This window comes from Manis javanica, chromosome 8, assembly GCF_040802235.1.
Source record: "Manis javanica isolate MJ-LG chromosome 8, MJ_LKY, whole genome shotgun sequence".
In the NCBI taxonomy this organism is placed as follows: domain Eukaryota; kingdom Metazoa; phylum Chordata; class Mammalia; order Pholidota; family Manidae; genus Manis; species Manis javanica.
In genome coordinates, this window is record NC_133163.1 from 53,176,741 (window position 1) to 53,201,195 (window position 24,455).

A 24,455-nucleotide genomic window follows, 5' to 3' on the forward strand; every position below is an offset into this window, starting at 1 on the left:
GGGAATTCTTCCCACTGTTGGTGGGAATGTAAATTGGTGCAACTGCTATAGAAAGCAGTATGAAGATTACTCAAAAAGCTAAAAATAGAAATACCATATGATCCAGTAATTCCACTTCTGGGAATTTACTGTATAAAACAAAAATCACTGATTCAAAAAGATACATGCATCCCTATGTGTATTGCTGCATTATTTATAACAGTCAAGATCAGGAAGCAACTTAAGTATCCATCAATAGATAAATGTATACAGAAGAGGTGATACATTTACACTATAGAATATTATTTGGCCACAAAAAAGAAAGAACTTTTGTTATTTGCAGCAACATGGATGAACCTGAAGAGTATCATTATCAGTGAAATAAGCCAGGCAGAGAAAGGCAAATGTCATTTGATTTCACTTATTTGTAGAGTCCAGAAAAGAACCAAAAACAAAACAAATGAACAAAACAGAAATAGACACACAGACACTGAGAAGAGACTAGTGAGAAGAGTGGGAGTGGGTGGGAGAAATATGTGAAGGGGATAAAGAGGCACAAAGTCTCAATGATAATATAAATTTGTCATAGGGATGAAAGTACATGAATGTGGTCAACAATGCTGTAATATCTTTCTATGTTGGGATAGATAGTAACTACACTTACTGGGGTAAAAATATAATAATGTAGATAGCTGTCAAAACACTATGTTGCACACTTGAAACCAATTTTTATTGTATGTCAACTATACTTCAATATAAATAAATTTTTAAAAAACTATCTCTAAGGGTGGGTGATTCACATTCTGTGGGCTAAATGGAAGATATTTGAATTAAGGTCACCGTTTGATTCTGTCAAAGAAATTGCACTGAGTGCAGTTAAACAGGCAAAAAATACTTTATCCAAGATTATTCCAATAAAGGAGAGAGTCTACTGCAATTGGATAGAAACAATCAAACTCAACTCCAAATACAGGCATAGCTAGGATTTATAGCCATTGGGTAGAGTGAAAGAGTAATTGGATAGAAAATTATTAAGAAGTTGATTAATTCAAGGTTGGGGAAGAAGATCATAATTGGATATGAAATGTGGGGGGATTCTCACTAAACTGGTTAGCAGGATTTTTGCTGAAACTGGGTTCAACAGGATTCTATACTAAAATTGGGCTTTCAGACAAGGACAGGACCTAATCAAGAAGAGAGCTTAAAGGATCAAGGTGTCCTTGTCACTTTGTAAGTATTAAACAGCTCTCCTGATACTTGCAGGCAAATCTTATGAGACCAGTATGTGATTGTCCCAGTTGCTGATCTAAGACAACTTCGGTTACAACCTCCTGCCTATATTTCAAATGTAGATTTTGTTTATTCAAACTTCAGTTTCTATCTTCTTGCCTGTTGCCTTTACCTTGAAGTAAGAAAATATAATAATAACCAGAATTACATCATCATATGAGTAACATGTTTTTCCTAATATGTGCTTGTTCCTCTCCTAACAATATGACAAGGGGTACTGATAGGGATTTAATTGTACTTTCTTGCTACAATCACAGGTTGGAAGTGGAGGCTGGCAATAGGGTTGACTTACGTTTTCAGAGAAATACCAGACTATTAGGAAGGCTTGTGTATTGTTGATCATGCTGATTGCAATGAGATAGCTGAGGAATTCAGCATTACACAACTGAAACAGGATAGGGAATGAGAAGAGCAGATGTATAAATCAGGTTTTATTCTAGTTATGCTGTGAGGCTTTGACTTAAGCTTTGGTTAGGTAAAATAAAAGTAACAATCATTCTTTCTAACATTTCTAATGTCTGTTACAATGAGTGCACAATAATTTCACTGAATGACTCATGCTTTGTACTTTTCAAAGTTCTCAGGGTTTCAAAAAGATTTAGTTTAGGATGAAACATTGGAATTCATCATATATACTCAGTTTTAGAAGAAGCTGCAAGGTAGGGAAAGGAAAACATGAAACACTAATGCAAAAGGGGCTGGTAGGAAGAAAGAGTAAGCAACTAAGAATGCATTTCTCTGAAATTTGGGGATAAGAATGGTGATGTGAAAGGATGAAATGGAGGGGTAGTAATGAGATTACTTCTCAAGACTGCTCTCACCGTAACATAGGACTTCCCGCTTCTGAACATTACGTTTTAAAAATCCTTGCATTTTTGGTTCCTTCAGTTTTAAAATCTTAAGCTCCTTGAGAACAAAAGGTAACTTTCATATATTTCTCAATTCAGAGGAGTAATTTAATATACATGTTAGAGTCCTTACTCTGTGTCCTCAGGTAAAGTGATTTATCTTTCAACTACATAATGTGATACTGGATGGAATGAATACCAACAGCATGAATATGTTTTCATCAGACAGGTGACACACTCACATATTTAAAAGACGAATAATAAAATATGGCATTTTTTTTAAGTAAGTACCATCAAGTTTAGGTGTGCAGGATATCATGAACGAAAAAGCCAAAAGGCATTCATCATCAGAGGAATTCCAAAATCTATGAGAGTTTACATTATCAGATTGTGTTTTAATAAGTACTACATCACTTTAATATAGTGCCATTCATTTCAAATCACTTAATTATACACAAAAATACTTCCTTGTGCTACTTCATCTCTGTAAGCTACAGGACAGAAGGGGGCACTTGGCCAGCCATTGCAAAGTGTAACTAAAGAACAATGTGTGTCAAAAAGAGATTATTTTGAATTCAAACTGTTGGTGAAATTGGAGTTGGCAGTTATAATTGTAGGTGGAATTTCTGTGAAAAGAATGTAATTATCCAAACTGGATTTTAACCAGCACACCTGAGCACTTCAAAAAATTTTTTAATACCACAAATAAATACCTCCTTTGTCCCACTTCTCAGTGGAAAGATACCTGTTCCTGGGGTACGTTGAATTCCTGGGGTTTTGCTTCAGTTCTGACTCCACAGGAAATGTGCCACCTATTGAATCGCCAATTTCCTTCCTGTGGAGACCTCTGATCAAGCAAAGAAAACCATTATTAGGTATTTGACAATTCTTATTAGCATTTGATATCTTAGAAATCTGTGTTCAAATATTTTTTGATTAGACAAGTCAAAGTTTTAAGTTCAAAACTCTATCAAGAAGCATTGACATCAGTTGGCCTGGGTTAGGGATGGTCTGAGAATCAGTTTTCCTCAAATCTCAATCAAGAAAATACTCCAATTACAAGGGACAGGTTAGAATTCCTTTCTACCTTTGCAGCTAGGGCAGAACACTTCAGAGGACAGAATGCTGAGAAACACTGATAGCTAAGGTTAGACAGCAAAGAGAAAGTACTAAGTAAAAATCAGTCATTCCTCACAATAGTATGTGAAGCAAACAGGCAGCATTTTTTAACATTTTGAAGAAAACAAAGCTTTCTCTTCAAAATAATTGTTATTGAAAACCTGGGAATTGAGCATTTTCATATACAAACTAAAAATGTATTCATCTAGTAATATGGATTCCAAAACCCTAAACCCACATCTTTATAGAGAGCCTGTTAGTAAGTAGTAAAGTTCATAGTCCCTTATAAAGTGTGAGAATAATTTCCCTCATTTGATAAGCAGAAATATTAATAATAGAAGTCATCCAAAAGGAGCATTGATTTACACTTGGAACAATGATGGTCCCATGGTGAATACTACATAAATGTTTGCTATTATTATTATTATTTCAAAATGAAATAATATTTTCCAAGAAGTTCAATGTATACTCAGAAGAGGATCACCAGAAATTGTAGTCTGAAGAAAGAAGCATTCAGGCCTAGGAGGGCAGAAATAATTGTCTTGCTCACATCTAAATAAAACTTTATCAGTTCTCTAATGATGTAGAAGTCAATATAGGAATCTCTTTGTCATGCAAAATTATACTTTGGCTATCTAGAGTAAAAATATTTTTTTCTGGTTTTATTGAGATAATATTGACATAAAACATTGTGTTAGTTTAAGGTGTATAACATAATGATTAGGTATATAGAGATTGCATATATATATATATAGCAAAATGACATTACAGTACGTTTAGTTAACATTCATCACCTCACAGTTACAACTTTTTTTCATGCAATTAGAATTTTTAAGATCTACTCTCTTAGCCACTTTCAAACATACAATACTGTTAGCTATACTCACCATGCTGTAATTATATTCTCAGAACTTATTTCTTATAACTGGAAATTTGTACCTTTTGACCACATTCATCCATTTCCCCCACCCCCAACATCCCACCTCTGTCAATCACCAATCTGTTCTGTCTCTGTAAGTTTAGTTTTTTAGATTCCACATGCCAGTGCCCTAATACAGACAGAAACCAGGACCTTGGGCCATCCTTGGAAAAGTGGGAACATTGGAAGCATGCTCCAACTCTCCATTTCCAGGGAGAAGCTGGGAGCTGAGGGTTTCCTCCTGGTCATTTGGCACTGTAGAGATCATGGCGAGAGGGTGTCCTGAGTTTTCCCATCAGCTTTGATGTGGTTGTTTTCTATGCTTACCTGGAATTCATTTGTACAGCTGTAGAGATCATGGTGAGAGGGTGTCCTGAGTTTTCCCATCAGCTTTGATGTGGTTGTTTTCTATGCTTACCTGGAATTCAAGAGTTTCTCAACTAGTTCCTGGATTCCACCCAGGGAATCAGTTTGTGCATTGTTTGTAAATCAGTGTGTCCATGGAGGGGAGGAGAGACAAGGGCTTCCTATTCTGCCAACTTACTGATGTCACCACTCTTAATACATTATTATTAACTAAAGTCCATATCTTATTCTGGTTTCCTTAGTTTTTGCCTAATGTGATCTTTCTGTTCTAGAATCACATTCAGGATCTCCACATTACATTTAGGCTGCTCTTGGCTGTGACAGTTTTTCAGACTTTCCTTTTTTTGATAACCTTCACAGTTTGAGGAGGGCTAGTCAAGTACCTTATAGAATATCCCTGAACTGGTATTTGTCCAATATTATTCTCATGATTAAACTGAGGTTATGAGTTTGTGAAGAAAACAGAGTGCCATTATCATCAAGTCGTATCAAAGGCACATACAAGTAACATGACTTGTCATTGTTGATGTTAACCTTGATCACTTTACTGAGTTTATAGTTGTCAGATTTTTCCACAATGAAGTTAATTTCCTCCACCTTTCCAAATGGCATTCTTTGGAAGGAAGCCATTATCCACAGCCATGCTTAAAAAGTGAGGATTTTGCTCCATCTCCTTGAGAGTGAAATAGCTATAAATTACTTGGAATTCTTTTGCATGAGATTTGACATTCTCCATTTATTTATTCTATTTATATCACATGGATTCTTGGATATTTATTCTATACTTTGTATTATAATCTAATACTATTTTACCTCCTTTAGTTGCTCAAATTGTCCTAGCTCTGGAAATTGGAAGCTTTTGATATTTTGCTCCTTTTTGACATACTCAATCACTGCAGGGCTGGGCTTTGTTTTGAGGGAGGATTATTTTTTTTAGCATTTTCTTACTTTTTGGCATTATACAGTCCTCCAGGCTCATCTTGTATATTTCCTGAGCCAGTACTAAAATCAGCCATTTCTCTAAGAAACCTTGGTTTCTTTTATTTAACAATGGTATCAGAAACCTAGATCTGAGCACTGGATGTGTTCATTGCTGCTGAGCTGTCTTTGTTTCTAGGCTCTCATAGCTAAAGGAGCAAGAAAATACACATGTGTGCGCTAATTTTAAATCTATAACTCAAGTTGAGAAGAAGTGACATAGGAAAAGTATTGAGTCTTCCAATCCATAAACTTGGAATATCTCTTCATTTATTTAAATTTTCTTTGATTTTTTCATCAGTTTTACAGTTTTCTATATACACATTCTAACATATTTTGTTATATACAGACCTCAGTACATTTTGGTGCTATTATAAATGGTATTTTCTATATTTCAAATTCTAATTGTTCATTGCTGGTATATAGGAAAGAAACTGACTTTTGTGTATTAACCTTGTATCCTGCCCCTATGCTTTTAAGCATTTAACCTCTCAGAATGCCACCAGATTCTCACAGTAAGGAGCCAAGAAAAATCACTTCAGGTCTTTGGCAGGGGAGAAGGGTTAGTATTCATTTCTAAATACACAGTAATGAAAGCCTACTCTCTAGTGAACAAGACATTATTATCTCACATAGGCAAAAGGACAATACCCAACTCCAGCCCCCTCCAGCTCCCCTGTCTCATCTACAGGGGAGAAAATGAATGTAAAAAAATACCTGTGAAGGTCACTCTAGGGACATAGGCCTACTAAAAGACTAAGATTTGACTGTAATATTATAGAATGCCTCCCCTCCATCAGTCCTCACCACCACATCAATGGTATAATAAATACTGGATTAGAGCTGAAAAAACTATAAAGTTCATAGTCTATTTAAAGAAAGAGATCTTAGGGAAACCCAAAGACAACAGAGACAAAAAACAAGGACACTAGAGGAATTTGAAGCTTCTGACACCTATAGCTATAGCAAACACTGAACACAGTCCAACTGCTAGCTAGACAAAGATAAACCTCTATCATGTCCAGATTTCAACAGAAATGACAAGGCATACTAAAAAGCAGGAAAAAGAACAATTTGAGCCCAATTCAAATATGAGGAAGAAATAAAGACTTCCTCAAAAACTGAAACTATTCATAACTAGCAGATCTGGCCTAAAAGAAATATTAAAAGTTCTTCATAGAAAAGGAAAGATGCATAAATCAAAAACTGAGATCTACATTTTTTAAAAAAAGACAAATATCAGATAAAGAATAAGTGAAGGTAAAATAAAATCTTTTTCTTCCTCTTAATTGTTCTAGTAAATATTTTTTCAAAGTAATAATAGTAAACTTGTATACTGCTATCTTCCTACACTTGTTTATTAGTTTCAAAAGTATTTTAGTAGATTGGGATTTTCTACACAATCATATCATCTGTGAATAAAAATAGTTATATTTCTTCTTTTCTAATCTGTTTACCTTTTATTTCTTTTTTCTAGTCCAATTACACTAGGTAAAACTTCCAGTAAGATGTTAAAGAGAAGTGGTGAGAGAAGACATCCTGCTTTCTTGATCATAAAGAGAAAGCATCCACTATCTCACTAATAAGTATGATGTTTTATGTACATCTTTGGTAGATGTTTTTATGAAGTTAAGAAATTAACCCTCAATTTTTAGTTGACTAAGCATTTTTTTCATGAACTGGTGTCAGACTTTTGTGAAAGCTTTTGTTGTGTCAATTTACATGACAGTTTACATCGATTAATTTTTAAATGTTGAACCAGCCTGGCACATTCAAAATAAATCTGAACTATAAATCTTAGCCATTATTTATAATTCTCTATGTACATTGTTGGATTTAATTTATCAAAATTTTGTTGAATATTTTCTATGTTCATGAGAGATACTGATAAGTAATTTACAGTGTTTTTAAAATAAACTTTAAGGCATTTCTTTCAAGGACATTCTACATTATTCCTTAATCACTTTATACAAAGTTTAAGCTATGATCTTACAACAGAGGAACCAATGCACTCTGGTAAAAAATGGAAGACTGGGCAACCTGATTAGTATTATTTAGGAAATAGTCAAACCCACATATTTATCCTTTAAATTAGCTTTATCATAAAAAACAAAACTTAGTATTGAAAGAATCTTCCTTATGTAGAAGTCTGCTTTTATTTCCATTTAATTCTTTAAACAATAAAAAATAAAATGTATTGATCCAAAAGTGAAGAGATTTTTAAAACTTCTTTTTTAGTAAAAAGGTGTTTAACTTTCTTAGTATGTTTTGTAAGGGGACAGTGATAACTCAGGACACATACTTTAAAATATATATTCCCTCTGAGACAATGTTTGGGATATTTGTATAAGTACAAAAATCAAACAAAATATTCAAACTGAAGTTTGGAAAGACAATTAATTTTAGTGCTCAGTCTTAATTACCTTCATTTGTATATATGTGTGTGTGTCCAATATATACATATATTAGCAATAATAACATAAAATATAATATACAAAATACAATTTAAGTATTGAATGGTTTATTTATACTTGATTTTTCTGAAGATAATTATATTCTAAACATACTAGAATAGTTTACGTTTTTGTATAAAATTAATTAAATGTGCTAATATTTGCATTATTTATTTTGGTTCATAAACTGGTGAGTTCATCATTAATTTTCCTAGAAAACAGTATTTGAGAGATTAACTTCTAAACATTTAGAAGAATCAAATTTTTTAACGGCGATAATAAAATTAAAAGTATTGGTTGGAAAATCTGTCATTCACTTACCAGCTACTCCTGGGATTGTCACAGGTAATAATAATTGAAATTCTCAATTTTTTTGTTACTTATATTGACACTTTAGAGACATAGGATGGACTTGGAATGAAATGTTTCAGGGTTGGCTAGTTCCATATTAATGTATCCAAGAATGAAAATAAAAATTGGATGAATTTGTTGACTCTTGGCCCTCATTTTAGTTCCTTGAGTATAATCTAGCTAAAACATTATGCAACACATGCTGCACACTTATCATTGTAAGATTTTTAGCTGTAGGTGTCCCTGTAGTCATGCCAGGCCCAAATAAAGGCAAAAATCATAGAAACAAACTCAACAATGGAGTCTCCTGATGACTTCTCTTTTGTATTTACAACTCACCTTAACACATCTCCAAACAGTAATTCTGTTTTAATTGTTGGTGAGGCATTCAAAAGTCTAAAATCTCTGTCTATCCATCAAATATCAAATAAAGTTCTACTGTGCTGTTATTATGTGTTTGAGAGGGAATAAATCCTCAATAGGTACATTATATCACTCTCTTTCTACAAAACACCTTCTTGGAAATAATTGAAATTCTTGTCTTCAATCTAACGGATTGGAAGTGTGCAGTTGAGAGAAGCCATTGGTGCCAAAACTGAAGGAAATTTCTGTAACAAAAATTGCTAAGAAGTTCAAAATCTCACTAGAACTGTTCAACATTTTACATTTATTGAGGTTCTTAAAGGTTCTGATAACTTGTGCTTAGAGGAATATTTTAGTAGTTTAAAAACGGTGAAACTTTTTGTCACCATTGTAAATGAATTTTACAACTACTATGAAGAAAAACTCAATTCACAATTTCTCAGTTCATCTTATTAAACAGCTTTTTCATATACATGATAGAACATCAAAACATAAAGTGTTCAATGCCTTTAAGTTCTAATCAATGTTTGGCAACAATGCTATCAGAGATGCCTGCACCTCATGGTACAGATGCATAAGCAATTAGGAGAATACTATATACCAGAATGTTTTTTACAGTAAACTCAATCAATTGTTTCTTTTTCCCCTTCTATAAAAACTGGCTTCTGCCTTTTTATTTTTAGCTTCATGGTTTCATGTCCATACAGAAAGACTGAATGACAAGAGTAGAACTGACACTGAATATCACGTGTCTTTCATGACACTTGAGAATAACCTGGTATTAAAAAGAAATGACAATACTCCCAAATACATTTTTAGTGGTGTATTGCCTGAAACTTCAGATATATTTCAGTTCTAGAATGATTTGTCTGCAATCTGTTCGTTTTTTCTTTTACTTCTCTCCCTCTGTAATGTATTTCTCTCCCTTCTCAACATTTCCCTCTGGTTTCATTTTAGCATTTTCCCTTGAGTTCTCACCTTTACCCTTTCCATTCTGTTTTTTGGTTTTTGTTACATTTTTTTGTCTTGCTCTGCTGGGATTCTACCCAGTCACTCTTCAGCTTCATGTACATGCAATCAGCAAACTAACTGATGAAAACCTGTGAATTATTCCTTCTGGCACTTTTTCTACACATACCAAGTGGTGGGAGACCTGGGGAATTAGGGTTTTTTGCATGTTAGTGTAGAGGATTTGGGATGTTATCTTTGAGAGTTAGTCATTTAACCCTTTACATTTTAGCACCTGTCTCTGAAAACTACTTAAGGATATTCTGTAAACTTTAAGTGGAATCTCTAGGTCTTCTGTGATGAAGAAACAGCAAAAAACAGCTAAGAACAAGGAAGAAATAGTTTTATTCATATGAAAGTTTGAAGGATAATAATATACTGATAGACATGTATTCATACCACATATACAGTAGTGGGTGATGAATTAAAAGTTGTACTTATGAAAATGGTATATAAAAGATAAGTCATGTAAGTACAGTTATTCACAGTGGTCAGAGGAGAGTAGAATATAACTTCTAGATTTGTGAATCCTGGAAGAGGTGGTGAATTGAGACTGAAATTATAACTGAATTGGCATGGGAATTCCAATCATACATATCAATTGTGAGTTAAAGTTTTACATCTGAGCTAGTTCAAACAACAGAAAATTTCTTCTTGTTTCTGTAACTAAAGCCCTTTTAGTAATTAAATCTATTTTGCTTGTTACATCAGGGGAATCCAAGTGTATCAAAACAGTGCATGAAAATACTGATTAACACTTAAAGTGACTTCTCTAATGTCTGGACCTCTGAAATTGTATATCTTCAGAATGCATACCATCTGACAATCTCCATATCTGTTTCATCTATTCTACTGCCTGCTATCTATTTTAGTTAGTGAAAGAGGTAGAAAAATGGGGGAGCAGAATGAGGATCAGAGAAATACATTAAAAACTAAAACTTAAATAGCTCTTCTTTATAAAATATGGAAAACAACCCACAGGATGATAATAGTTTTTAATGTATTAACATTCCTCTAGCATAGGGTTTTCTGATTACAGGGCAACTAAACTACGTAACTTATTGGTTTCTAAGCAGCATATTTCAAGATTGCTTTAAAAATACCCAAGGTGCCTTTTGACTGAGTAAAACTAACACTAAAATATCAAGTCAATATTCTTATTAATATTGCATTCATTACTTGTGAAAAGAAAGCATTGTGTCCTGGTCAAAATCTAAATATGTACCATGACACACCCACACTGAAGAACCTACTCTTAATGTCTAAGCAGGCACATTTCCATCAGGAGAGATACGTATTAGGAAATGTTTCCTAATTCACTGAAACAGTGCCCTCTCTGCCGCAGCTGTGACTACTAAGATTTTGATGTCTTAGAACTGAACTATTCTCAGCATTGATGAGCCTGGTGCCACCTTGAATATTCACTATTCACAGGCTGGCACTTTTAACATATGAAGTCACACATGTGACTTGTTTCCATGGCAACCTATAATCTACAGATCCCAAAGTCAGCTGCAAGGGAAAGAAAAAAATAAATTAAAAAAAATAAATAAATATCCTTGCCTTACTTCTTGGCACCATCATCCTGGGCCTCTTTGAAGCCTTTTTTGGTTTGGCTTCAAAACTAGTTCTGTCATCAGGTAGACAGTGAGATCGTGTTTTATTCTGCAGATCGGCAATTGCAACCAAAGTGTCTCCTCATAAGCAAGAATTTAAAACCAGACTTTCAGAGGAAAGAAAGCATCTACGTAAGTCATGCTCCAGGGTATCTTCGTGAGCAGGCCACCCCATCCTGCTGTCTTTTTTTTAAATCTCTTTTGATGAATTACATCAAGACAGAAGCATCAGAACTCTGACTTTCTAATGAATAACTAATATGAATGTAAAACAGTACTTAAATATTCAGATAAAGTCTAATATTCACACCTATAAGTACCTTTAATTTATTTTTGGACAAACAAATAGATTTTTCATCAGGACTATCTACTTTGGTAGCAACCAGATGTTGGAACCAGAACAATTTATATGTGACCTTCTACAAGCAGGGCCATAGGGAAAGCTTCCATGAACCAAGCACCTACTTGTACTGTACATATTATCACATGTAATCTTCATATCAGTCGTAGAAGGAGGGGAGTTTAATTCCCATTTTTCAGTTGAGGAAACTGAGATTCAGAGCTGTTAAGTACTTGTTTAGATCATCCAGCTAGTAAGTGAAAGAATAATTCAAAGTAGAAGAATCAGCTTGAATGATACCACTCAACCTACAGGCATCATCTTTAAATATATAGAATTCAGAGGAAAAAGTATTATTCTGAGATTCAGAGCTGTTAAGTACTTGTTTAGATCATCCAGCTAGTAAGTGAAAGAATAATTCAAAGTAGAAGAATCAGCTTGAATGATACCACTCAACCTACAGGCATCATCTTTAAATATATAGAATTCAGAGGAAAAAGTATTATTCCTCATCTTGTATTTTGAAAACCTCCTTTCAAGTTTATATAGTGAAGCTTTCTTTACAACACACACATACTTTGCAATAAAGAATAATATGAGCAAAGAATGCATCAATCTGTCTGGCTTATTAGTGGTTTCACTCATTGTTTTAAAAAGGAAAGGAAATAAATAGAGGCATTTCCACATAACAGACCATTATGCTTTTAGCATCAATTGAGTTTCTGTGCACGTAGTTCAATCACATCATAGGGCCTAATATAGGGACCCTTCTTGATTTATACTTTATTTCCTATAGAACAACAGATTACAGTATGCCTTTTGTTTCAGATAAAATCAGGACAAATAAAGCAGTGATGTACTGACCTCCATCTAATGCTAAGAAATGTATATAGATTGACTTCAAATTTAAACAGGTTTTGAATTTATCACCAAGTCTGAAAAGCCTAGCCAAGACAGTCACTATGTCATACCGGTTTGTTTGGATCCTGTGTTGATATCAACCCTAAATAATCATGAAAGTGGTGCTTTTACAGATGTATTTGAGCTAGACTTTGTACTTAGTTAATTTAAATGAGATGAGCTGAGAATGTAGTGAAAATCATGCAGGCAGCTAACTTTAGCTTTCTGACCTTTCAGGATGCTTTCCTAAATTAAATTATATTTTATATTAATTCCATAAAGATGACTATATCCAGTTACCACAGGACAACTTAATTATATTTTGGTCCTACCCAATTACTGACTTGAGGCAAGTCTTTAAGTAATACTAATGACTGCATGCCACTAATGTTAGCAAAAGAAACTGGAAACACCATTGCTTTCCTCTTTCTATATAATGGAACTGCTCCTTTCTTATTGCTTAAAGTGTTTCTTTGAATTCCTATTGCATATACATAAAATTTAAATTCCTATTGCATACAAGGCTCTTCACAAGTAGATTTTCCTTTACTGTCCACTCTTCTATAAATCAGGAAACAGGCTTTAAAGCCTTGTTATATCTGAATTCAAATCCTCCTGCTGCCACTTTCTGCCTGTGTAAATTTGAGATATTTTTGGTTTTGCTTCTCCCTTACCTGGGCTTAGATTTCCTTTGTGCAGAATAGGGGTGATAATATTTGGTACAGGATTTTTGTGAGGAGTAAATGTTAGAGAACGTATAAGACACTGAGAACAGTGACTGGTCATTCCTGGTGGCACAGCACCCCATCCAGCCCTTTCCCACTCCCAGTTCTTCCCCAAGCTCCACTCTACTCACCTTGTTCTCTAACCACATTAAACAATTTTCTCCCTCTCTATAAGGAAGAAGTGCTTTCCCCCTCTGCCCCTTCACACATGACATGGACACTGCCTGGAGCAGCCTTTACTCCCTTCTTTTCACTGCACTCCTCCTTCGGTCACGTGGGTGTCGTCTCTTTCACGATGCCTTCTCTTACCTCTCTGCACATGGGTTCGGTCTTCATTCTGAACTCAGGAAGAATCTTTAAATATCTCTGTGAGCACTTATGGTATTGTATTATAATGTCATGTTTACCTGTAGGCCTTCCCTACTAAACTGAGCCCACCTAAAGCAGAATTGCCCTCTAAAGCACCTACTGTTTGATATTTATGGGACGAAAGAATCTTGTGTTCAAGAAACTTATGACCACTATATTCCATTTCCTTTTAAATTCTTTTTAATGTGGATTCCTACCCACAGTTAAGACAAGTCTGCTCATTTCCTCTGGGACTTGCATTTAGTAGGCACTGGACAAATGTCTGTCCAATTAAATATAGTGTGAACAATAGGAACTGGTGCTGTTGGAGGTAGGAGATTGATAATGGAGGGATGAGAATTAAGTGGACTTGAAAAGAGAAGAGAACATGGGAACACTACCCTCATTTATCATCCCCATTTTAATTTCACTTATTAAGACTGGACAAGTAGGCAGCACCAAATTTGTGCTGTGTCCTGCAGAAGATAGATAACTTTCTTTCCCTTTTAACTTTTTTTTTTTTAACCATGGAGGAGGTGGGAATGCAGTTGAGAGGTGTGGTTTTGTATTAAAATTATGAGATAGCCTTTAAAAGCCTTGGTAACTAAAAACAGGAGAGAAGGTAGACAGTTTGCCCCAGAAAAGAACATCAATTTTCCCTCTTAAAACTGCAAGAGGAGTCCATTGTTAAAATTAGTATGCATTCTGGAGAGAGAGTTATATCATAAAAGTTATTCCCATGTCAAGTCTCGTGATCTGCTGACTCAGGCAGATCCTCAGGTTGATTGACTCTATCTCTATCACCAGTAAAAGAAAAGGCAGTGGTGACTGATGACTTTCTCAATATCCATCTTTTTTACTTTAAGAAGTCAGAAAGATATCTTAAGATAAATGCTAAAGTAGGTTATCATCTGTCTTTTTGACCTGATATAAGGTTCAGGTTTCCTGAGAATCTGAAGTCAAAGGAATTGAAAAAAGCAGAACAAGTGTTCTTGAAAAAACAGATAAAAAATTTTGCTAACTCCTTTTGATAGGATCTTGAAATTTCCTTAACTTATATGGAAGATAACAATAGCTAAGATGGAAAAGTTATGTGGATACATTAGTATATAAGTGTGTCCAAGTTGTTTCTACTATCTACTACCAGTAAGTTCCATGAGATGTAATACAGTAATATGTATTTTCTTCTTGAAATGCTCACATACACACACTTTAATCTTCTTATCTCTAGTCACTCCAATCCATCCTGTACAACAGATAAAACTTCATAAGGTAATGCTCCAATAATCTCATACTTCTGCTTAAAACAATCCACAATATGCAGTACAATCCTAAAAACCATATGCAAACACTTCCAGTTCAGTTTTTCAGTATTTTTCTCACCTCTTCAACATATGACCTGCACTTCAGACAAACCTGACTAGGCACCGTGTTCTTATAATGGGACAACTCATTTCCTGTAATACTCTCAACTATCAATTTTCTTTTCTGCTTATGGATTTTTTTTCTGCAATTGTCTTTATTTAAACCAACTTTACTTAAACAATTATTAAATTAATTAATGCTTATATAGAATTTCAAATAATTTAGGTGATGGTAAAGTTCCCCTAGATTTCTATCCAAATTTCCTTCCATTCTTAAAGGGACATCCACTGTTAGCATAACTCTTTACATGTACTGACATGCCTGTACACATAAAATATATAAATACATAAACACATATAAAAATATATGGCTTAGTTTTATGTATTTATATGTTTATCTTACATAAACAGGATCACATTCCCATATTGTTTTCACTTTTTCCTTATTCATTTTCTTAAATATCTTTTCATGTCAGTAATAGAGTTCTGCTACAATAGTTCAAATGTGAATAGGTCATGTTTTATTTAATAATCTATTCACTACAGATATTTGGATTACTTCCATTTTGTTTTGTTTTATTCTTTCCTGTTTTTTTAAATAATTTATTTTTTTAAGAGCAGTTTTAAGTTTACAGCAATATTGAGCAGACAGTACAGATATTTCCCATATACTCCCTGCCCCCACAAATTCATAGCCTCCCCCAATATCAATATCTGGTACCAGAGTGGTACATGTTACAAATTGATGAACCTACACTGACACATCATTATCACCCAAAGTCATAGTTTACATTAGAGTTCATTCTTGGTGTTACACATTCTGTGGGTTTAGAAAAATGTTCAAGGACATGTATCCACTATTGTAGTATCATATAGAGTATTTTTACTATCATAAAAATCTGTGCTCCATCTATTCACCCCTCCGTCACCCAACCTCCATGTTTACCATTGAAGAAATGCTACAAAAACTCAATGAACATGGCTATGCACTGGTTTTTTTCTAGGATATTGTATTAGTTCAACCTGCCATCACAAAATACCATGAGTGATGGTTTAAATAAGAGATTTATTTTGTCATCATTCTGAAGACTGGAAGTCTGAGGTCATGGTCCCCGAATGGTCAGTTTCTGGTGAGAACTCTCTTTCTGGACTGTGGATAGTTTCCTCACCGTGTCCTCACATGACAGAGACAGAGAGGAAGCTCTGGTGTCTCATCTAAAAAAGGCTCACCCTTGGGACTTCAACTAACCTTAATTACTTCCATAAGCCCCATTTCCAAATATTATCATTTTGGGAGTCAGAGCTTCAACACATGATTTTAGAGACACATGAACATTCAATTCATAGTAGATATATGCCTAGGAGGGGAGTTTGTAGGTGGAAGGTTCTACCAGACTGTCTCCTGAACAACTTACCAGAGCACCAAAATACTTGAAGTTATGCATTGCCCTACACGATTGTTACCACTGGGCTCATTGATCTTTCTTACTTGTTCCCAGTTCCTTGAGGAAAATTTGCTATCTTATGTTTTAATTTGTATCCTCCAGTGACTACTGATGTTTTAAAAAAGACACAATATTCATTGGCCAATTTTACTTTCCCTCTGAATCTCCTTTGTTCACTTTCCTATTGGGATTTTCCTTTGTTTTATGTTGTGTTGCATTGTTTGGAGAAAATGAATGAATAAATAGGTTGTAACAATTTCCAATGTATTCCTTCTCTTGACTTTATAGTGTCTACTTTAAACAATAGCTTTAAATTTTCATATGATCACACTTATCAATTGCTTCTACTAAATAGTCTACATTTTGTCTCTTACCTTATATTTCCAAATAAAGGTTATAAGGAGATTCCTTATTACCCATTAATTCTGTGCTTTTTCCTACATTATTCATTTTTATTCAGTGTAAACCCCTTTTTAGGCTAATGATGTCTATAGTCTAAATAAAACAGTAATTATATCAATACATCTATTACTCAAGAAATGGAAGAGGTGGAGCCAAGATGGCGGCATGAGTAGAGAAGTGGAAATCTCCTCCAAAAAACACATAGAGCTAGGAAAATATAACAAAGAAAAATCTTCCTAAAATGGAGACCACAGGACACAGGACAACATCCAGACCACATCCACACCTGCAAGAACACAGCGCCTTGTGAAGGGGAGTGCTTTTTGGAAGTCTTAAAGGGGCAGGACTGGTCACTTAGACCAGAGGCAGGGAATCTGGGGATCTCTGGGCACTCTAACCCCCTGGGCAGCAGGGACCACAGACGCCCCTTACGGAGATAAACAGCCTCCCAGCCGCTCCCCCTCCAATGGGGCTCCACCATTTTGGAGGAGCAGCCCCAGCCAGGCCACGCCCAGAGCAACAGTGGAGATACACCCCAGAGCAACCAGGCAGGAAGCAGAAGCCCTGTCTGCACACAGCTGCCCAGCACAAGCCACTAGAGGTGGCTATTCTCCCAGGTGAGGAAGGCCACAAACCAACAAGAAGGGAAGCTCTTCGAGCAGTCACTTGTACCAGCTCTGCACACTATATCTATCACCATGAAAAGACAAACCTACAGGCAGACAAAGATCACAGAGACAACACCTGAGAAGGAGACAGACCTAACCAGTCCTCCAGAAAAAGAATTCAAAATAAAAATCATGAACATGCTGACAGAGATGCAGAGAAAAATACAAGAGCAATGGGATGAGATGCAGAGAAAAATGCAAGAGCAGTGGGATGAAGTCCGGAGGGAGATCACAGAGGTCAGGAAGGAGATCACAGAAGTGAAACAATCCCTGGAAGGATTTATAAGCAGAATGGATAAGATGCAAGAGGCCATTGAAGGAATGGAAGCCAGAGAACAGGAACGTATAGAAGCTGAAATAGAGAGAGATAAAAGGATCTCCAGGAATGAAACAACACTAAGAGAACTATGTGACCAAGCCAAAAGGAATAATATTCGTACTATAGGGATACCAGAAGAAGAAGAAAGAGGAAAAGGGATAGAAAGTCTCTTTAAAGAAATAATTGCTGAAAACTTCCCCAAACTGGGGGAGGAAATAATCGAACAGACCATGGAATTACACAGAACCCCCAAAAGAAAGGATCCAAGGAGAACAACGCCAAGACACATAGTAATTAAAATGGCAAGGATCAAGGACAAGGAAAGAGTTTTAAAGGCAGCTAGAGAGAAAAAGGTCACCTATAAAGGAAAACCCATCAGGCTAACATCAGACTTTTCAACAGAAACCCTACAGGCCAGAAGAGAATGGCATGATATACTTAATGCAATGAAACAGAAGGGCCTTGAACCAAGGATACTGTATCCAGCACGATTATCATTTAAATATGATGGCGGGATTAAACACTTCCCAGACAAGAAAAAGCTGAGGGAATTTGCTTCCCACAAACCACCTCTACAGGGCATCCTACAGGGACTGCTCTAGATAGGAGCACCCCTAAAAAGAGCACAGAACAAAACACACAACATATGAAGAATGGAGGAGGAGGAATAAGAAGGGAGAGAAGAAAAGAATCTCCAGACAGTGTATATAACAGCTCAATAAGCGAGCTAAGTTAGGCAGTAAGATACTAAAGAAGCTAACCTTGAACCTTTGGTAACCACGAGTCTAAAGCCTGAAATGGCAACAAGTACATATCTCTCAATAGTCACCCTAAATGTAAATGGACTTAATGCACCAATCAAAGGACACAGAGTAACAAAATGGATAAAAAAGCAAGACCCATCTATATGCTGCTTACAAGAAACTCACCTTAAACCCAAAGATAAGCATAGACTAAAAGTCAAGGGATGGAAAAACATATTTCAGGCAAACAACAGTGAGAAGAAAGCAGGGGTTGCAGTACTAATATCAGACAAAATAGACTTCAAAACAAAGACAGTAACAAGAGATAAAGAAGGACACTACATAATGATAAAGGGCTCAGTCCAACAACAGGATATAACCATTCTAAATATATATGCACCCAATACAGGAGCACCAGCATATGTGAAGCAAATACTAACAAAACTAAAGAGGGAAATAGACTGCAATGCATTCATTTTAGGAGACTTCAACACACCACTCACCCCAAAGGATAGATCCACCGGGCAGAAAATAAGTAAGGACACAGAGGCACTGAACAACACCCTAGAACAGATGGACCTAATAGACATCTATAGAACTCTACATCCAAAAGCAACAGGATATACATTCTTCTCAAGTGCACATGGAACATTCTCCAGAATAGACCACATACTAGCTCACAAAAACAGCCTCAGTAAATTCCAAAATAATGAAATTCTAATAACCAATATTTCAGACCACAAAGGTATAAAAGTAGAAATAAATTCTACAAATAAAGCAAAAAGGCTCACAAACACATGGAGGCTTAACAACATGCTACTAAATAAACAATGGATCAATGAACAAATCAAAATAGAGATCAAGGAATATATAGAAACAAATGACAACAACAACACTAAGCCCCAACTTCTGTGGGACGCAGCGAAAGCAGTCTTAAGAGGAAAGTATATAGCAATCCAGGCACACTTGAAGAAGGAAGAACAATCCCAAATGAATAGTCTAACATCACAATTATCAAAACTGGAAAAAGAAGAACAATTGAGGCCTAAAGTCAGCAGAAGGAGGGACATAATAAAGATCAGAGAAGAAATAAACAAAATTGAGAAGAATAAAACAATAGCAAAAATCAACGAAACCAAGAGCTGGTTCTTCGAGAAAATAAACAAAATAGATAAGCCTCTAGCCCAAGTTATTAAGAGAAAAAGAGAGTCAACACAAATCAACATAATCAGAAATGAGAATGGAAAAATCACGACAGAGTCCACAGAAATACAAAGAATTATTAAAGACTACTATGAAAATCTATATGCCAACAAGCTGGAAAACCTAGAAGAAATGGACAACTTCCTAGAAAAATACAACCTCCCAAGACTGACCAAGGAAGAAACACAAAAGTTAAACAAACCAATTACAAGCAAAGAAATTGAAACGGTAATCAAAAAACTACCCAAGAACAAAACCCCGGGGCCGGACGGATTTACCTCGGAATTTTATCAGACACACAGAGAAGACATAATACCCATTCTCCTTAAAGTGTTCCAAAAAATAGAAGAAGAGGGAATACTCCCAAACTCATTCTATGAAGCCAACATCACCCTAATACCAAAACCAGGCAAAGACCTCACCAAAAAAGAAAATTACAGACCAATATCCCTGATGAATGTAGATGCAAAAATACTCAATAAAATATTAGCAAACAGAATTCAACAGTATATCAAAAGGATCATACACCATGATCAAGTGGGATTCATCCCAGGGATGCAAGGATGGTACAACATTCAAAAATCCATCAACATCATCCACTACATCAACAAAAAGAAAGACAAAAACCACATGATCATCTCCATAGATGCTCAAAAAGCATTTGACAAAATTCAACATCCATTCATGATAAAAACTCTCAGCAAAATGGGAATAGAGGGCAAGGACCTCAACATAATAAAGGCCATATATGATAAACCCACAGCCAGCATTATACTGAACAGCAAGAAGCTGAAAGCATTTCCTCTGAGATCGGGAACCAGACAGGGATGCCCACTCTCCCCACTGTTATTTAACATAGTACTGGAGGTCCTAGCCATGGCAATCAGACAAAACAAAGAAATACAAGGAATCCAGATTGGTAAAGAAGAAGTTAAACAGTCACTATTTGCAGATGATATGATACTGTACATAAAAAACCCTAAAGACTCCACTCAAAACTACTAGAACTGATATCGGAATACATCAAAGTAGCAGGATACAAAACTAACACACAGAAATCTGTAGCTTTCCTATACACTAACAATGAATCAATAGAAAGAAAAATCAGGAAAACAATTCCATTCACCATTGCATCAAAAAGAATAAAATACCTACGAATAAACCTAACCAAAGAAGTGAAAGACTTATACTCTGAAAACTACAAGTCACTCTTAAGAGAAATTAAAGGGGACACTAATAAATGGGAACTCATCCCATGCTCATGGCTAGGAAGAATTAATATCGTCAAAATGGCCATCCTGCCCAAAGCAATATACAGATTTGATGCAATCCCTCTCAAATTACCAGCAACATTCTTCAATGAATTGGAACAAATAATTCAAAAATTCATTTGGAAACACCAAAGACCCCGAATAGCCAAAGCAATCCTGAAAAAGAAGAATAAAGTAGGGGGGATCTCACTCCCCAACTTCAAGCTCTACTACAAAGCCATAGTAATCAAGACAATTTGGTACTGGCACAAGAACAGAGCCACAGACCAGTGGAGCAGATTAGAGACTCCGGACATTAACCCAAACATATATGGTCAATTAATATTTGATAAAGGAGCCATGGACATACAATGCAAAATGACAGTCTCTTCAACAGATGGTGCTGGCAAAACTGGAGAGCTACATGTAGGAGAATGCACCTGGACCATTGTCTAACCCCATATACAAAGGTAAACTCAAAATGGATCAAAGACCTAAATGTAAGTGATGAAACCATTAAACTCTTGGAAAAAAACATAGGCAAAAACCTCTTAGACATAAACATGAGTGAACTCTTATTGAACATATCTCCCCGGGCAAGGAAAACAACAGCAAAAATAAGCAAGTGGGACTATATTAAGCTGAAAAGCTTCTGTACAGCGAAAGACACCATCAATACAACAAAAAGGAACCCTACAGTATGGGAGAATATATTTGAAAATGACACATCCGATAAAGGCTTGACATCCAGAATATATAAAGAGCTCACACACCTCAACAAAGAAAAAACAAATAACCCAATTAAAAAATGGGCAGAGGAACTGAACAGACAGTTCTCTAAAAAAGAAATACAGATGGCCAATAGACACATGAAAAGATGCTCCACATCGCTAATTATCAGAGAAATGCAAATTAAAACTACAATGAGTTATCACCTCACACCAGTAAGGATACCTGCCATCCAAAAGACAAACAACAACAAATGTTGGTGAGGCTGTGGAGAAAGGGGAACCCTCCTACACTGCTGGTGGGAATGTAAATTAGTTCAACCATTGTGGAAAGCAGTATGGAGATTCATCAAAATGCTCAAAACAGACCTACCATTTGACCCAGGAATTCCACTCCTAGGAATTTACCCTAAGAACGCAGCAATCAAGTTTGAGAAAGACAGATGCACCCCTAAGTTTATCGCAGCACTATTTACAATAGCCAAGAATTGGAAGCAACCTAAATGTCCATTGGTAGATAAATGGATAAAGAAGATGTGGTACATATACACATTGGAATACTACTCAGCCATAAGAAGTGGAAAAATCCAACCATGTGCAGCAACATGGATGGAGCTGGAGAGTATTATGCTCAGTGAAATAAGCCAAGAGGAGAAAGAGAAATACCAAATGATTTCACTCATCTGAGGAGTATAGGAGCAATGGAAAAACTGAAGGAACAAAACAGCAGTGGAATTACAGAACCCAAAAATGGACTAACAGGTACCAAAGGGAAAGGAACTGGGGAGGATGGGTGGGCAGGGAGGGATACGGGGGTGGGGGGAAGAAGAAGAGGGGTATTAAGATTAGCATGCATGGGGGGGAGGGAGAAAGGGGAGGGTGGGCTGCACAACACAGAGAGGACAAGTAGTGACTCTACAACATTTTGCTAAGCTGATGGACAATAACTGTAATGTGGTTGTTAGGGGGGACCTGATATAGGGGAGAGCATAGTATACATAGTATTCTTCATGTAAGTGTAGATTAAAAATTAAAAAAAAAAAAAGAAAGAAAAGGGGGATTATTCCTTGATAGGATAAAACTATTGGTAAATCAAAGATCAACACATGCTTTAAATATCCTTAATGTTGATCACTTAAAGGGTGTCAGATGATCACCTATGGAGGTACTCTTTTCTGATAATATTCCTTTCTCTTAATAAAAAAAAAAAAAAAAGCAGTTACTGTGTGCTGACCTCCAATGAGTTCTGCACAGTGATATAGAGGGCATGTCAAAGTGTGGGTAAAGGGTCTGTTTATTTCTATGCAGAAGATCAAGGCCTAGCTTGGATACCCAGAAAATGAACTAAGATATGATATGAGGAGGAGCTTCCGGCATCAGCACTCTCTGGAGGACTTGTGCCGGGGGATGATAATCAAAAAACCTCCACAGGGATCCGGGCGATGCTGCGTCCGTGGCTGCGTCCACCCCACCATCTCTTGGACTTGCCATAGGAATGAGGAGGGAGATGTCTAGGCTGGCATGTGCATACAGTGAGACAACGAATTTGACCGGATCTGTACTGTTGAAACTCAACCAGGAGTTGGGAGTGGTGCAAGGTGTACCACTCCAAAATCTTATGACTATAGACTATCTACGGTTAAAAGAACATATGGGATGTGAACAGATCCCAGAAATGGGCTGCTTTAATTTGTCTGATTTCTCTCAGACTGTTCAAGTACAGTTGGACAATATCCATCATATCATAGACAAATTTTCACAAATGCCTAGGGTGCCTAAATGGTTTTCTTGGCTTCACTGGAGATGGATGGTAATTATAGATTTGCTTTGTTTATGTCACCGTATTCCTACTATGTTAATATGTGTGTGCAAATTAGTTAGTAGTTTAAAACCTATACATACTTAAGGTACTCTACAAGAAGATATGTCAAAGAAATAATCAATCCTCCCATGTTTCCTTCCATATGCTACATCTGTAGCTTTTCTTCTTTCTTCCTAATTACAACCCTTAAATAGAATTCATGCCTCATATCGAATTTACCGAGTATCATAATTCCTCCAGGTGGTAAAGATACCTCGAGACAAGTGCTGGGCATAGAAGCCACAGGGTATAAATCTGCAAAGAAGTAAGAAGCTAAACATTTCAAACAATATGGCTTCTCTCTCACTTACCAACTTTACATTTCCCTGTATGGCCCCGGAAGATGACTGGTTAGCCAGAGACGGGTAAGATTCCTCAAGGGAGGAACAACCTAAGACAGGCACAGTCGCAGGGGGGCCATCAGGTGAGAATTTGGGGATCAACAGAGGTGAGGCTCAGAACCTCACCCCCCCTGCTTTGAGAGAAATCTTCTGCATCCGTGGATGTTTTGCTGCCCTTGTCTAGCCTGGATTCATACTTAGTCCATAGGCACACACCTGATCATCTGACCATCTACATTTGCCCTCTTACAGCACTAAACTATGTTTTCTACCTTTATCTTGCATCTACCTACCACTTCAGCATTTTATTAAAAATAAAAATAATAATAATAATAAAGGGAGAAATGTGGGATCAACATATAAATCAAGTACAAAAATCAAACGAATATTCATATTTGACCTGATTGTTTATAGGTCATAATGCGTGATCAAAACCAAAAGTTTCTGTGATGAATGCCCTTGTACTGTTCACCATGTAAGAATTTATTCACTATGTAAGAATTCGTTCACCATGTAAGAACTTGTTGG

The 24,455-nt window shown here is 36.0% G+C and overlaps 1 long non-coding RNA gene across 1 annotated transcript in view; it reads right to left on the bottom strand.

Moving 5' to 3' along the window:
* The window catches only part of LOC140843087 (uncharacterized), a 333,306-nt gene that overhangs the window by 40,767 nt on the left and 268,084 nt on the right, over window positions 1-24,455 (bottom strand). Inside the window, exon 3 of the long non-coding RNA XR_012120534.1 lies at window positions 2,863-2,964. This is a non-coding gene — a long non-coding RNA (uncharacterized lncRNA). The remainder of the gene's footprint in view (window positions 1-2,862; window positions 2,965-24,455) is intronic.